The sequence below is a fragment of the Leucoraja erinacea genome, chromosome 32, assembly GCF_028641065.1.
Source record: "Leucoraja erinacea ecotype New England chromosome 32, Leri_hhj_1, whole genome shotgun sequence".
Lineage (NCBI taxonomy): Eukaryota > Metazoa > Chordata > Chondrichthyes > Rajiformes > Rajidae > Leucoraja > Leucoraja erinaceus.
In genome coordinates, this window is record NC_073408.1 from 20,750,696 (window position 1) to 20,764,909 (window position 14,214).

The following is a 14,214-nucleotide window of genomic DNA, read 5'->3' on the forward strand; positions in this document are numbered from 1 at the left end:
TGTTCATGGAATTTTCTTGGGTGTGTTGAGTAGTCTGATGGCCTGAGGAAAAAAGCTGTTTTTGAATCTGGTGGTTTTGCTCCGCATGCTGTGGTAGCGCTTGCCGGATGGTAGGAGGGTGAACAGTTTGTGTGCTGGGTGGGTGGTGTCTTTGATGATATTGGTTGCTCTCTTGCGACAGCGAGATGGGTATAAGTCCTGGATTGCTGGTTGGGGTGATCTGGTGATATTCTCCGCTGTCCTCACCACTCTCTGTAGGGCCTTCTGGTCAGCAGCAGAGCAACTGCCATACCAGACTGAGAGACTGCTGGTAAGAATGCTCTCAATGGCACCCCTGTAAAAAGTGGTGAGGGCAGAAGGGGGGAGGTCGGCTCTCCTCATCCGTCGAAGGAAGTGGAGGCGTTGCTTTGCTTTCTTGACTAGGGAGATGGTGTTGGTGGACCATGTCTGATCATCTGTGATGTGCACTCCCAGGAACTTGGTGCTTTTCACAGACTCCACTGCACTGCCATTGATGGTGAGTGGGGTGTGTGCTGTCTGTTCCTTCCTAAAGTCCACAGTTATTTATTTTTGTTTTATTGACATTGAGTTAAAGGTTATTGATGTCACGCCAGCTGATGAGTTGTTGTACCTCCTCTCTGTAGGCTGAGTCGTCATCGTGGCTGATGAGACCCACCACTGTTGTGTCATCTGCGAACTTGATGATGTGGTTCGAATTATGTTTGGCATAACAGTCATGTGTCATCAGCGTGGACAACAGAGGGCTCAGCACACATCCCTGTGGGACCCCGGTGTTCATGGTGGTGGTCTCTGATGAGTTTTTGCCAACTCTTACTGTCTGTGGCAGAGAATTCCACAGATTCACAACTCTGGGTGAAAACGTTTTTCCTCATCTCCGTCCTAAATGGCCTACCCCTTATTCTTAAACTGTGACCCCTGATTCCAGACTCCCCAACATCAGGAACATTTTTCCTGCATCAGGCCTGTCCAATCGTTTAAGAATGTCATATGTTTCTATAAGATCCCCTCTCATCCTTCTAAATTCCAGTGAATACAAGCCCATTCTTTCATCAATCGAAAACGAGTCTTTGATGCTGTGAGGCAGCAGTCCTACCTGCTGCACTACCGTGCAACCCAGATCTGTTGCCACCTGTGGGCCAACACTAAATCCCCAGGCAGCCATTTATGCTTTCTAATCATCGATTGGGCTCTTCTACCCTCCAGATATATTGGCTGTGAGGTTAATTTGTTTGGATATCTTGGAGGTTAATGGGTGTTTTCAACAGATTACGGACTTTCAATACCATTTTGCTATCAATTATTTATTTTCAATGTCAACACTGATAAGATTCTAACACTCATGACCCAGAGGGAATAACAAACCAGACTATCTGATTAACCACAGTGTGAGTTCTGCATGTGTTTATTCCAGGCTGTCAATTTAGATTTCGTTTTTAGTCTTAGAGGTACAGCGCTGAAGCAGGCCCTTCGGCCCATCGAGTCCGCGCTGACAAGCGATCTCCGCACATTAACACTACCCTGCGCTCACTAGGGACAATTTACAAGTATACTAAGGCAATTAACCTGCAAATCTTTGGATTGTGGGCGGAAACCAGAGCACCCGGGGAAAACCCACGGGGAGTCACGGGCAGAAATTACAAACTCTGTACAGACACGCACCCGTAGTCAGGATCGAACCGGGGTCTCTGGCACTGTAAGGCAACAACTCTACCACTGCGCCACCGTGCCGCTCAAGTATTGTTGGCTCTCAGATTAACTCTTTTTTTTTCTTTTTTTTTTTTTAAATCAAAATATTTATTCAATTATTAAAAAATAATATTTACACTACAATAAAACAAGCCAGAACCCACCACCATAAATACAATACAAACATATATCCATAATAAACTATTATACAATTATGATACAATCCTTATTGAGGATACATTCAACACCCTGCGGAGCCCAGCGGTCCCGGAACTCCCTCTGGGTGCCTCAGATTAACTCTTATCAACTCTTGCACAATTATTACCCACCAAAAGTGTGAGAATTGCAAGATATATGTTTTTTTCTTGGTGAAAAGCATTTGCCTTTGCGTGTAATCCTGTTTAAATTTGCTTGAATTCCTCTGTAATTTTAAATGTGCTTTCCACATTCTTTGCAAACATTGATAAAGTAAGACTAATTCAACACTTTGTTGTGTGTGCATTGGATGAGTTAAAAAACGACACCGGCAGTCTACAAGTTAAAAACGGTGAGGAGCAATACTTATCGCCAACGGTTCAATGGTTGACGTGGTTTTTATTGCCACATCCGGCCACCTGTTTGGGTCGTGTTTGCTGTTGCTGCATGTGGTATTTTGTTTCCTGATGGAAGCATGAATTACAAGTGGACAATTTAAGGGCCTGTCTAGTTGCTCCGCCAGGTTGCATGCCAGAATCATACAGAATATACCGACAGACTCACATAATTATTTGGACTACACTCCCTCCCATCCTGCCTCTTGGAATGACAACTATCCCCGACTCTCAATTCCCCCATCCCCGCCGCTTTTTAGCATTTTTAGTTTTAGAGATACAGCGCGGAAACAGGCCTTCGGCCCACCAGGTGCAGGCAGACCAGAGATCCCTGCATATTAACACTATCCTACACACACTAGGGACTATGTTTACATTTACCAAGCCAATTTACCTACATACCTGTATGTCTTTGGAGCGTGGGAGGAAACCGAACATCTCGGAGAAAACCCACGCGGGTCACAGGGACATCGTACAAACTCTTACTTTGGAAACATAATTTCTCGCCCGCTGTCATAGATAGATCCCTCACCCACGTCTCCTCTGTATCCCATAGTTCCTCTCTTGCTCTCCTTCCCACCAGAATAAACAAGGATATAGTTCCCCTGGTCGTCACCTTTCACCCCACCAGCCTCCGCAACCAACACCTTTGACATTTCCATCACCTTCAACGTGATCCCACCACTAGTCGCATCTTCCCATTTCCCCTTTCCGCCTTCTGCAAAGAGCGCACCCTCCACAACTCCTCAGTTCACTCAACCCTTCCCTCCCAAACCACCCTCTCCCCAGGTACTTTCCCCTGCAAGCACAGATGTAACACCTGCCCCTATACCTGCTCCCTCACCTTCATCCAAGCAGTCTTTCCAGGTGAGGCGTAGGTTCACGTGCACCTCCTCTAACCTCATCTGCTGCATCCAGTGTTCCTTAAATATCCCCCTACACATCGACAAGACCAAGTGTAGACCCGGTGATCATTCTGCTGAACATTTGCGCTCAGTCCGTCAAAGCCTACAGGTTCTCCTGGTTGCTAACCAGTTTAACTCCTCTTCCCATTCCCACACTGACCTTTCTGTACTGGGCCTCCTCCATTGCCAGAGTGAGGCCACACACAAACTGCAGGAACAGCACCTCAAATTCTGCTTGGGTAGCTCACAACCCAACAGTATGAACATTTCCAACTCAAACTCAAGAATCTGTGGAGAGAACGGACAAATGATGTTTCAGGTCAGGACTCTATTTCAGACATTTTGTTTTTAGTTTGAAGAAGCGTGTTGACCTGAAGGGCCTCATAGTCATGTCCTCCACAGATGCTGCCCGACCTACACTTTGTGTTTTGCTCAAGATTCCAGCATCTGAAGTTTCTTGTGTCTCCTGTTGATCAAATAACCAGCACATAGTGAGGAAATGTGAAGATGTCTTTGTTCCAGAAGGAGGCACAGATTTGGAGGAGATAAAGGCTGTGGAGGCCAAGTCACTGGATATATTTAAGGCAGAGATAGATAGATTCCTGATTAGTACGGGTGTCAGAGGTTAAGGGGAGAAGGCAGGAGAATGGGGTTAGGAGGGAGAGATAGATCAGCCATGATTGAATGGCGGAGCAGAATTGATGGGCCGAATGGCCTAATTCTACTCCAATTGCTTATGTCCTTATGACCCGCGGTGGGTGCTGGAGTTGGGACGGATGAGGACGCGCCGTTGAGAGAATAAAGAGGGACGCGTGGTGGAAGGGGTGCGCCGAGAATACAGGGGGATTATTAAAACTGCATCAAACACTTTGAAACCTTATCGGCCCCCAAAACTCTTACAAAACAAAGAATTTCACATGTGATAACAAAGTATATAAAGTATCATTAATTAATTAATTAATTAATTATTTTGTTCATTCATTAATTCCTTTGTAAAGATCTCTAGACATAACAGAAGAATCTGCTGATGTTTCCTTGTTCACTTCTGCCAACCAGTTATGTCGTGATACTTTGACATTACTTGCTGTCATTTTGACCAGTAATGTACTGGAACAAACCCATGACCACCGTGTGGTCAAGTCTGGGCTGCCGGCAAGAAGCCCTAGACAGCCAGCACCTTACTGAGAGTAAGACTGAGTGGCCAGAGCAAGCCCGAGATACCAGTGCCTCCTCTTGAGGCAAGAGTGAACTGCGGGGAGAAGCCTCCTCTTTCGAAGACCTGGATTGAGCTGCCCGTACAAGCCCAAGATCACGCTGTTGAGTAAATCACACATACTCACGGATCTGGTACAGCAGTACTTATTGAGTAACGTATACAACGCACAGCAGCATGTTAGTTCTACCATGCTGCATCACCAACTAACAGCACATGTTAGGTTGCAATAATATGGATGGTGTGGTAGTAGGCAGAGCTTATATTAATAAAGTACTGCATTTGTTAGTAAGTAAAGTAACCAATCTACATCTTTCCTTGTAAGAATAGAAAGTGAAACACATCTACAATAAAGTGATATATATGTATAATCACGTTACTAGGTGCTGACTGTTTAATAATGTAACCAAAACGCTAATAGTGCATACAAGGAAGTACAGATGGATCCAACAAAGTCCTTGTATCTAAGGGGCGGCCTACAAACAGATCAACATCTCCTCCCTTCGCCGGTGAGAATGCCGGGGTCACGGGCGGCGGAGCACTGGTGACCCAGGGGACAAACACGGCGAGGCAGGTGGGTGGGGCACGGTGCGTGGTGGTGAGGGACATAACCGGGGGAGGGTCTGCAGCTGCAGGTCATGAGGGGAGAGAAAGTTCGTCAGTAGATGGGTAGATCAGACACGTCGCGTCAGAACATCAAGTACCAAAAACAACCTGGTACTAAACCCATCAAAGCCAAAAGAACTTGTCATTGACTTCAGGAGGAAGAGGAGAGAGGAACCTGCTCCCTTATACATCAAATGGGACATGGTGGAGAGAGTCAACGACTTTAAGTTCCTGGGAATAAACATCTCCCAGGACCTCAAATGGCAAATGAACACCGTCACTCTCGTGAAGAGGTCTCATCAGCGGCTGTATTTCCTAAGGTCTCTACGGAGAGCTAACGTCTCACAGCCGCTGCTGCTGTCCTTCTATCGATGCGCCGTGGAAACTATCCTCACCTATGGAATCCTGGTGTGGTTTGCCAGCTGTACTGTGGCTGAGAGGAGGGCGCTGCAGGGAATTATAAAAACTGCGCAGCGCATTACAAACGCTAACCTGCCCTCCTTGGATGACATATACAAGGCCCGATGCTTGCGCAGGGCCATAAATATCAAGAAGGACACATCCCACCCTGCCAACCACCTTTTTACTCTGCTACCCTCCGGGAGGCGATTCAGGTCTCTGCAGGCTCGCACTGGTAGACTAAAACATAGTTTCTACCATTGTGCGATAAAAGAGCTTAACTCCAATAGTGAACACTGGGAAGCAAGAAGTAACTTCGAGGAATACCGCTAAATTCTTTTAATCTCTTTTAAAAATGTATTTATATTCTACTATTAACTGTACATATGTGCATTGGTGTCGTGTTGTATTTCTTTTAACGGAGGAGAAGCAAATGGAATTTCGTTGCTCAGTTTTGTGCAATGACAATAAACAAATTCTATTCTAATACGATACAACAGGATGTGGTTGCTTCACAGGAAGGAGATATTAACGGTTGTGTCTGTAGATGCGTCCGTCTGCACTCACCTGGTATGAGCGCGGCTCTTTTGCGGGACAGTGAATGTGACTCAAACGGCCATAGCCCTTGTTGGTTTGAAGGCGAACAACTTGCCCACTGGAGAGAGGTTTGAGGGTTTGGTGGATTTATCAAAAAATCGCTTTAGTGTATCGCGTTTCAGTTGGTTGTTTCTGGATGACGTGGTGAACGAACCTGTGGCTGCGGTAGTTGTTTGGGGCATAGGCAGTGCAGCACAGTTCTGTCGGGACATCAGGCGTTGGGCAGGAGCCACCAATATTGTGTCACGGGCGATGTTTCTCAGGTTGAGCAGGTCCAGGTAGATATCGGATATAGCAAGATGTGAGTGCTCCATCAATTGCTTGGCGCTCAGACAGGTACATGGATGGAACAGGTTTGGAGGTATATGGACCAAGCGCGGGCAGATGGGACTAGTGCAGCTGGGACATGTTGGCCGGTGTGGGCAAGTTGGGCCGAAGGGCCTGTTTCCACACTGTATCACTCTATGACAGTTCACCCTACAGCGAGTGTCGGTGTGGTCACTGCCGAACCTGACTCCACAATATATATAATAAACACTGCCTAAAGTGCATATATAAACTATCTTTACTCGAGCAGCTAGTTTGCCTGATTACCCTTTAAAGTGTGACGCTGCAGCACTTGAGGCTTCTCTCCGCTGCACTCCCTTCTGTTGTGTCCGTACGCCCCCTGTTATCACCACTTACATCCCTGCTGCAGACTCTGCTGGGTGACATTTCACAATCGCCACAGCCCAGTCAACTTCAACAGCTCACTGGGAGCGGCTGAAACGTCCTCTCTCTGGGATCCTGAGCCACGGTGGTCTGTGTTGTCAGTGGCAGCTTCAGAGATGCTGAAACCACCATTCTATTTTGGGAACCAACATTTGTAAGGGTTCTGTCGCACAGTCTCCTGCCCAGAGGAGGTGAATCGAGGACCAGAGGACATAGGTTTAAGGTGAAGAGGAAAAGCTTTAATAGGAATCTGAGGGGTCATTTTTTACACAAAGGGTGGTGAGTGTATGGAACAAGCTGCCAGAGGAGGTAGTCGAGGCAGGGACTATCCCAACATTTATGAAACAGTTAGACAGGTATATGGCTGCTCTACGAGAATTTTGCCCAAAGAGTCTTTGGCCATAAGGTTATGTTTAAAGCCCATAGCGCTGTAGCCAGTAGCTCTATATTTAGAATCGATAGTGTTGCAGCCAACAGCTCTTTACTTAAATTCCCACGCTCTAAGCTGACAGCGATCTATTTAAATCTTTGCACGCCGAACTGGCAGCGCTGTGTGCATGAGTCTGTAGCGCTGTCGATTGCTTTACGCGCCAGTCTGCGGCTGATAGCGCTTTGGTCCCAAAGGCCTGTCGTGATCAGCGCTGCAGACGGAGGCGGAGAGAGAGAGAGAGAGAGAGAGAGAGAGAGAGAGAGAGAGAGAGAGAGAGCACATACCAAGACAAGTATTGTTTTTATTCTCTCTTGCCAATAAAACTGAGTTGCAACTAAACAGATGAGGGAGCCTTTTACTGTTCTTCTACTCAAATCCTTGAACCTTCCCCTTGTAACGATGGATAAGACAGGTTTGGAGGGATATGGACCAAGTGGAGCGATAGGTGGAACTAGTATAGCTGGGACATGTTGGCCTGTGTTGGTAAGTTAGGCCGTGGGGCCTGTTTCCACACTGTATCGCTCTATGACTGACTAATACATGTCTATAGTTGCACGATATTGAATGTTTAGTTTAGTTTTTTTTAATTTCTAGACACAGCATGGACACTCTTCAGCCCATCGAGTCCACGTTGACCATCAACCACCCGCTCACAGTAGTTCTATGTAATTCCACTTTCTAATCCACCCCCAACACACTAGGGCAAATTAACCTGCAAACCTGCACGTCTTAGGGATGTCGGAGGAAACCGGAGCACCCGGAGCAAACCCACCCAGTAAAAGGGAGAACGTGCAAACTCCACACAGAGAGCACCCGAGGTCAGGATCGAACCCGGGTCTCTGGGCCTGTGGGGAAGCGGCACTACCAGCTGTGCCACTGTGCCGCCCTAGTTTATGGGCTGGTTTTGTTGGGTACTATCTGTAATAAAACCTCAAGAGGCAGCAGAAACCTCCATGCATAGGTTATCCACTTATTGCAAACTACAGGATATCATTTTGTCGCTTCTAACTACTGATAGTTGTTATTGACGTGTGCGTCAGATTGTTTTTACTTTACTTCAGTTTAGTTTAGTTGCTTAGAGGCACAGCATAGAAACAGACCCTTCGGCCCATCGAGTCCACAGCAAACACATAATACTAGTTATATGTCAGGCACAAAGTGCTGCAGTAACTCAGTGAGTCAGGCAGCATCTCTGGAGAGAATGGATATGTGAAGTTTCAAGTCAGGAGCCGAATGGAAACCGAATGGAAACTTCACCGACCCATTTTCTTCACAGATGCTGCCCAACCCGCTGAGTTACTCCAACATTTCTTGTCGATGTCTGATATAAACCAACATCCTCAGTTCCTTTTTGTTACTAGTTACCTACATAGTCCCACTCCCTCATCCACACACAACACACCAGGGACAATTTATAGAGGCGAAAATAATCTACAAACCTGAACGTCTTGGGATGTGGGAGGAGAATCGGAGCACCCGGAGAAAACCCATGCGGTCACGGGGAGATCGTACAAACTCCAAGCAGACAGCACCTGAGTTCAGTATCGAAGCTGGGTGCAGCACTAAGCCATACAGGATCTAATCACTGTTTGGATAAGGTTTAGATATAGGGATTAAGGATAAGATATAGTCAAGAGTGTTTTTTTGTCATATGTCCCAGATAGAACAATTACATTCTTACTAGCAGCAGCACAACAGAATATATCAACATGGCACACTGTAAAAAATGTGTAATAAACTAACAAAAAATTCTGCATATATATAAATGTTTTTTTAAATGTGTGTGATATACACATCTGTATATATACGCACACATAAAATACATATATATTGAACTTTTTTACATTTTTTATTTTTATTTTGTTTATACACATATATACACACACATTAATACAAGATGCATACACATAAAAACTAACAGAAATGGTGCTAACAGGTTCGGAGCCCATTTTCTGGTTGTGGTATTGAATAGCCTGATGGCTGTAGGGAAGACGTATTTTTATCCCTGTGTAAGAGTGGGCGGGGGACATTTATAGGGGCTCATGTGTGGTCCTCGGACAGGTGATCTACACGAACAGGTGGGTCTGTGAAACTTTCCGTGTGATGTCACGTGCGTGCAGACACTAAATTCACAGGCACTTATTTATACTTTCCAAACATCTGTTTGATGCCTTTACTTTCCACACACGCTGGATATTCTGGCCATGAGGTGAAGTTGTTTGCTTATCATAGAGGTTAATGCCTGTTTGCCAAAGATTACATTCTATGAATGTGGTTCCATTATCACTTGTTTATTTCCAATGTCAGCACCACCTGTGCAGGCCTCAAGCTGAGCAACAAGGCCCTAACTAGTAAAACCAGGTCAAATAACCAACCAAACTAACCGATTAATCCATGCACAAACAGCTTTTATTTCATAAATTCATAAGTTCATTAGTTCTGGGACCGAATTAGGCTACTTGACACATCAAGTCTACTCTGCCATTCGATCATGGCTAATCTATCTCTCCCTCTCAACCCCCTTCTCCTGTCTTCTCCCCATAACCCCTGACACTGACATTTCAGTTCAGGTTTTGGAAGATGGAAATCTGAAATAAAAACACAGACTAGAAGACATAATCAGCAGGTCAGGCAGCATCTGTGAAGAGAGAAACTATTCATATTTCTGATCGATAACCTTACTATGGTTCTTCTATGTACTTCGGGTTTGTTGTCATAGAGACACAGAAAATAGGTGCAGGAGGGGGTCATTTGGCCCTTAGATCCAGCACCGCCATTCATTGTGATCATGGCTGATCATCCCCAATCAGTAACCCGTGCCTGCCTTCTCCCAATATCCCTTGATTCCGCTAGTCCCTAGAGCTCTATCTAACTCTCTTTTAAATGTATCCAGTGAATTGGACTGTACGGCCTTCTCTGGCAGAGCATTCCACAAATTCACAACTCTCTGGGTAAAGGGCGTGTCCCACTGTACGAGATAAATCAAGAGCTCTCCCGAGTTTAAAAAAGAATATCAAACTCGTGGTAAGTACATAGAATGTACGTAGCGGCTACGACAGAGCTCGTGGATGTCACCTCGCGGCTCGTAACGCTAACGGCTACTTCTCGGGAAACGCGGTAACTCGTGAAGCTTTTTCAGCACTGTGAAAAATGTCCACGAGATCCTCCGAGTTCGAATCAGGGGAAACTCGGGAGAACTCTTGAATTACCTCGTACAGTGGGACAGGCCCTTAAAGAAGTTTTTTCTCATCTCAGTTTTAAATGGCCTCCCCTTTATTCTTACGTTCTGGACTGCCCCAACATTGGCAACATTTTTCCTGCATCTAGCTTGTCCAGTCCATTATAATTTTATATGTTTCTATAAGATCTCCTCTCATCCTTCTAAATTCCAGTGAATATAAGAGTCAAGTCAAGTGTCAAGAGAATTTATTGTCATGTGTCCCAGATAGGACAATGAAATTCTTGCTTGCTGCTGCACAACAGAGTATTGTAGGCAAGCCCATTCTTTCCAATCTTTCCTCATATGACAGTCCCGCCATCCCGGGGATTAACACACAATGCCATCCCGCCATCCCGCACTCAAACACACAAAGCAGTCACTTGGTGCACAGATAATAACCTCCTACTCAACCCATCAAAAACACACAAACTTATCATTGATCTCAGACGTAAAGCACAACCCAAGACTCATCTCAGGCGAACCCATATCCACCACTGACTCATTCAAATTTCTTGGCACTCATATAAGCAATAACCTCAAATGGAAAATCAATTCAGATCACATTTATAAAAAAGCCAACCAAAGACTCTTCTTTCTCTGCCAGCTCAAGAAGTTCAGAGTGAGGAAACATCTCCTAATCCGATTTTACACAGCCATCATCCAAAGCATGCTCACTTCATCAATAACAGTCTGGTACAGCAGTTTAGACACTCACTCCCGTAATAAACTACAGCGCATTGTTAACAAAGCATCAAAATCATCAGCACTCCCCTCCCATCAATAGAATCACTCAATCTCAAATGGTCCGTGTCAAGGGTGAAGAAAATCATTTCTGACCCCTCCCACCCAGCTCACCACATCTTCCACCTGCTGCCGTCAGGAAGGCGCTACAGCTCACTGCCCGCCAAAACATCACGATTTAAAAACAGTTTCTATCCACATGCAATTCGAACTCTGAACACTCTATGACAACATCACATAGCCAGCTCGTGCATGTACTGTATACTGTTTGTTGTTGTGTTTTTATGTTATGTTTGACGGGAATCAGCCTATCAGCCTATTGTATAACATCCTGTACTGAGCCTGAATTCCACCAGCTTGACTGTATGGTCATTAAATAATCTAATCTAATCTAATCTAACCTCATCAACCTACGCTGCACTGCCTCAATAGCAAGGATGTTCTTTCTCAAATTAGGAGACCAAAACTGTACACAATACTCCAGATGTGGTCTCACCAGGGTCCTGTACAACTGCAGAAGGACCTCTTTATTCCTATACTGAAATCCTCTCGTTCTGGAAGCCAACATGCCATTAGCTTTCTTCACTGCCTGCTGCACCTGCAAGTTAACTTTCACACCCACGTCTCGTTGCACTTCCATTTTTCCTAATCTGAAACCATTGTGAGATAATAATCAGTCTCCTTGTTCTTGCCACCAAAGTGGATAACCTCACATTTATTTACATTATAGTGCATCTGCCATGCATCTGCCCACTCACTCAAACTGTCCAAGTCACCCTGCAACCTCCTAGCATCCTCTTCGCAGTTCACACTGCCACCTAGTTTTGTGTCATCTGCAAATTTGCTAGTGTTACTTTTAATCCCATCATTTTAATCATTAATATATATTGTAAATAGTTTGGCCCCAGCACCGAGCCTTACGGCATTCCACTTGCCACTGCCTGCCATTCTGACAGGGACCCGTTTCATTCCCACTCTTTGTTTCCTGTCTGCCGACCAATTCTCTATCCATGTCAATAATCTACCCCCAGTACCATGTGCTCTAATTTTGCCCACTAATCTCCTGTGTGGGGCCTTATCAAAGGCTTTCTGAAAGTCCAGATACGCTACATCCACTGGCTCTCCTTCATCCATTTTACTGGTCACATCCTCAAAATATTATGATTCACCCTTCATAAATCCATGCTGACTTGGACCAATATCTATACTGCTATCCAAATGCACCATTGTTACTTCTTTAATAATTGACTCCAGCAACTTCCCCACCACCGATGTCAGGCTAACTGGTCTATAATTCCCCGTTTTCTCTCTTGCCCCTTTCCTGAAAAGTGGGATAACATTAGCTACTCCTCAAGCCACAGGAACTGATCCTGAATCTATAGAACATTGAATCAACAGCAACAAAAAACTAAATGTACAGTAGGTTTTTCTAACATGGTATATTTTAGTTAGACAAGCTTATTGTATATATTTTTGTTGTTATTGCATTTCATGCATCTGTAAAGCTGCAGCAAGTAAGAACCACATGAGCTTCCTCCAGGTGCTCAGGTTTCCTCCCACTTCCCAAAGTAGTGCGGGTTTGGTAGGTTAATGGCCTCTGTAAATTGCCCCTAGTGTATAGAGAGTGGATGAGAAAGTGGGATAGCATAGAACTAGTACGAACGGGCGATCGATGATTGGCATGGACTCAATGGGCCGAAGGGCCTGTTCAATGGTGTATCTTTCAATCAATCAAAATTCACCACGAGAAGGAGATAGACACAAAGTGTAGGAGTAACTCAGCGGGTCAGGCAGCATCTCTGGGGGGAAAGGATGGGTGACATTTCGGGTCGAGACCCTTCTTCCGGCTAAGGAGATGGCTCAGACATAGAATCGTTTGCCCATCTCTCGCCCCACTCCTTATCTCTCATTTGCCCAATTATCCATGCTTCTTGATTAGTACAGGTATCAGACCATTGAATGGGGTTAGGAGGGAGAGATAGATCAGCCATGATTGAATGGTGGAGTAGACTTGATGGGCCGACTGGACTAATTCAACTCCATTGTGTGGGGGCCTTATCAAAGGCTTTCTGAAAGTCCAGATACACTACATCCACTGGCTCTCCTTCATCCATTTTACTGGTCACATCCTCAAAATATTATGATTCACCCTTCATAAATCCATGCTGACTTGGACCAATATCTATACTGCTATCCAAATGCACCGTTATTACTTCTTTAATAATTGACTCCAGCATCTTCCCCACCACCGATGTCAGGCTAACTGGTCTATAATTCCTCGTTTTCTCTCTTGCCCCTTTCCTGCAAAGTGGGATAACATTAGCTACTCCTCAAGCCACAGGAACTGATCCTGAATCTATAGAACATTGAATCAACAGCAACAAAAAACTAAATGTACAGTAGGTTTTTCTAACGTGGTATATTTTATTTAGACAAGCTTATTGTATATATTTTTGTTGTTGTTGCATTTCATGCATCTGTAAAGCTGCAGCAAGTAAGAACCACATGGGCTTCCTCCAGGTGCTCAGGTTTCCTCCCACTTCCCAAAGTAGTGCGGGTTTGGTAGGTTAATGGCCTCTGTAAATTGCCCCTAGTGTATAGGGAGTGGATGAGAAAGTGGGATAGCATAGAACTAGTACGAACGGGCGATTGATGGTTGGCATGGACTCAATGGGCCGAAGGGCCTGTTCAATGGTGTATCTTTCAATCAATCAAAATTCACCACAAGAAGGAGATAGACACAAAGTGTAGGAGTAACTCAGCGGGTCACGCAGCATCTCTGGGGGGAAAGGATGGGTGACATTTCGGGTCGAGACCCTTCTTCCGGCTAAGGAGATGGCTCAGACATAGAATCGTTTGCCCATCTCTCGCCCCACTCCTTATCTCTCATTAACCCAACCCCTGACCACTGTCACCTTCTTGATTAGTACAGGTATCAGAGGTTATGGGGAGAAGGCAGGAGAATGGGGTTAGGAGGGAGAGATAGATCAGCCATGATTGAATGGTGGAGTAGACTTGATGGGCCGACTGGACTAATTCAACTCCTATTCCTTATGACCTTATAACCTTACGATCTTCAATCCTCCTCTGGCTCA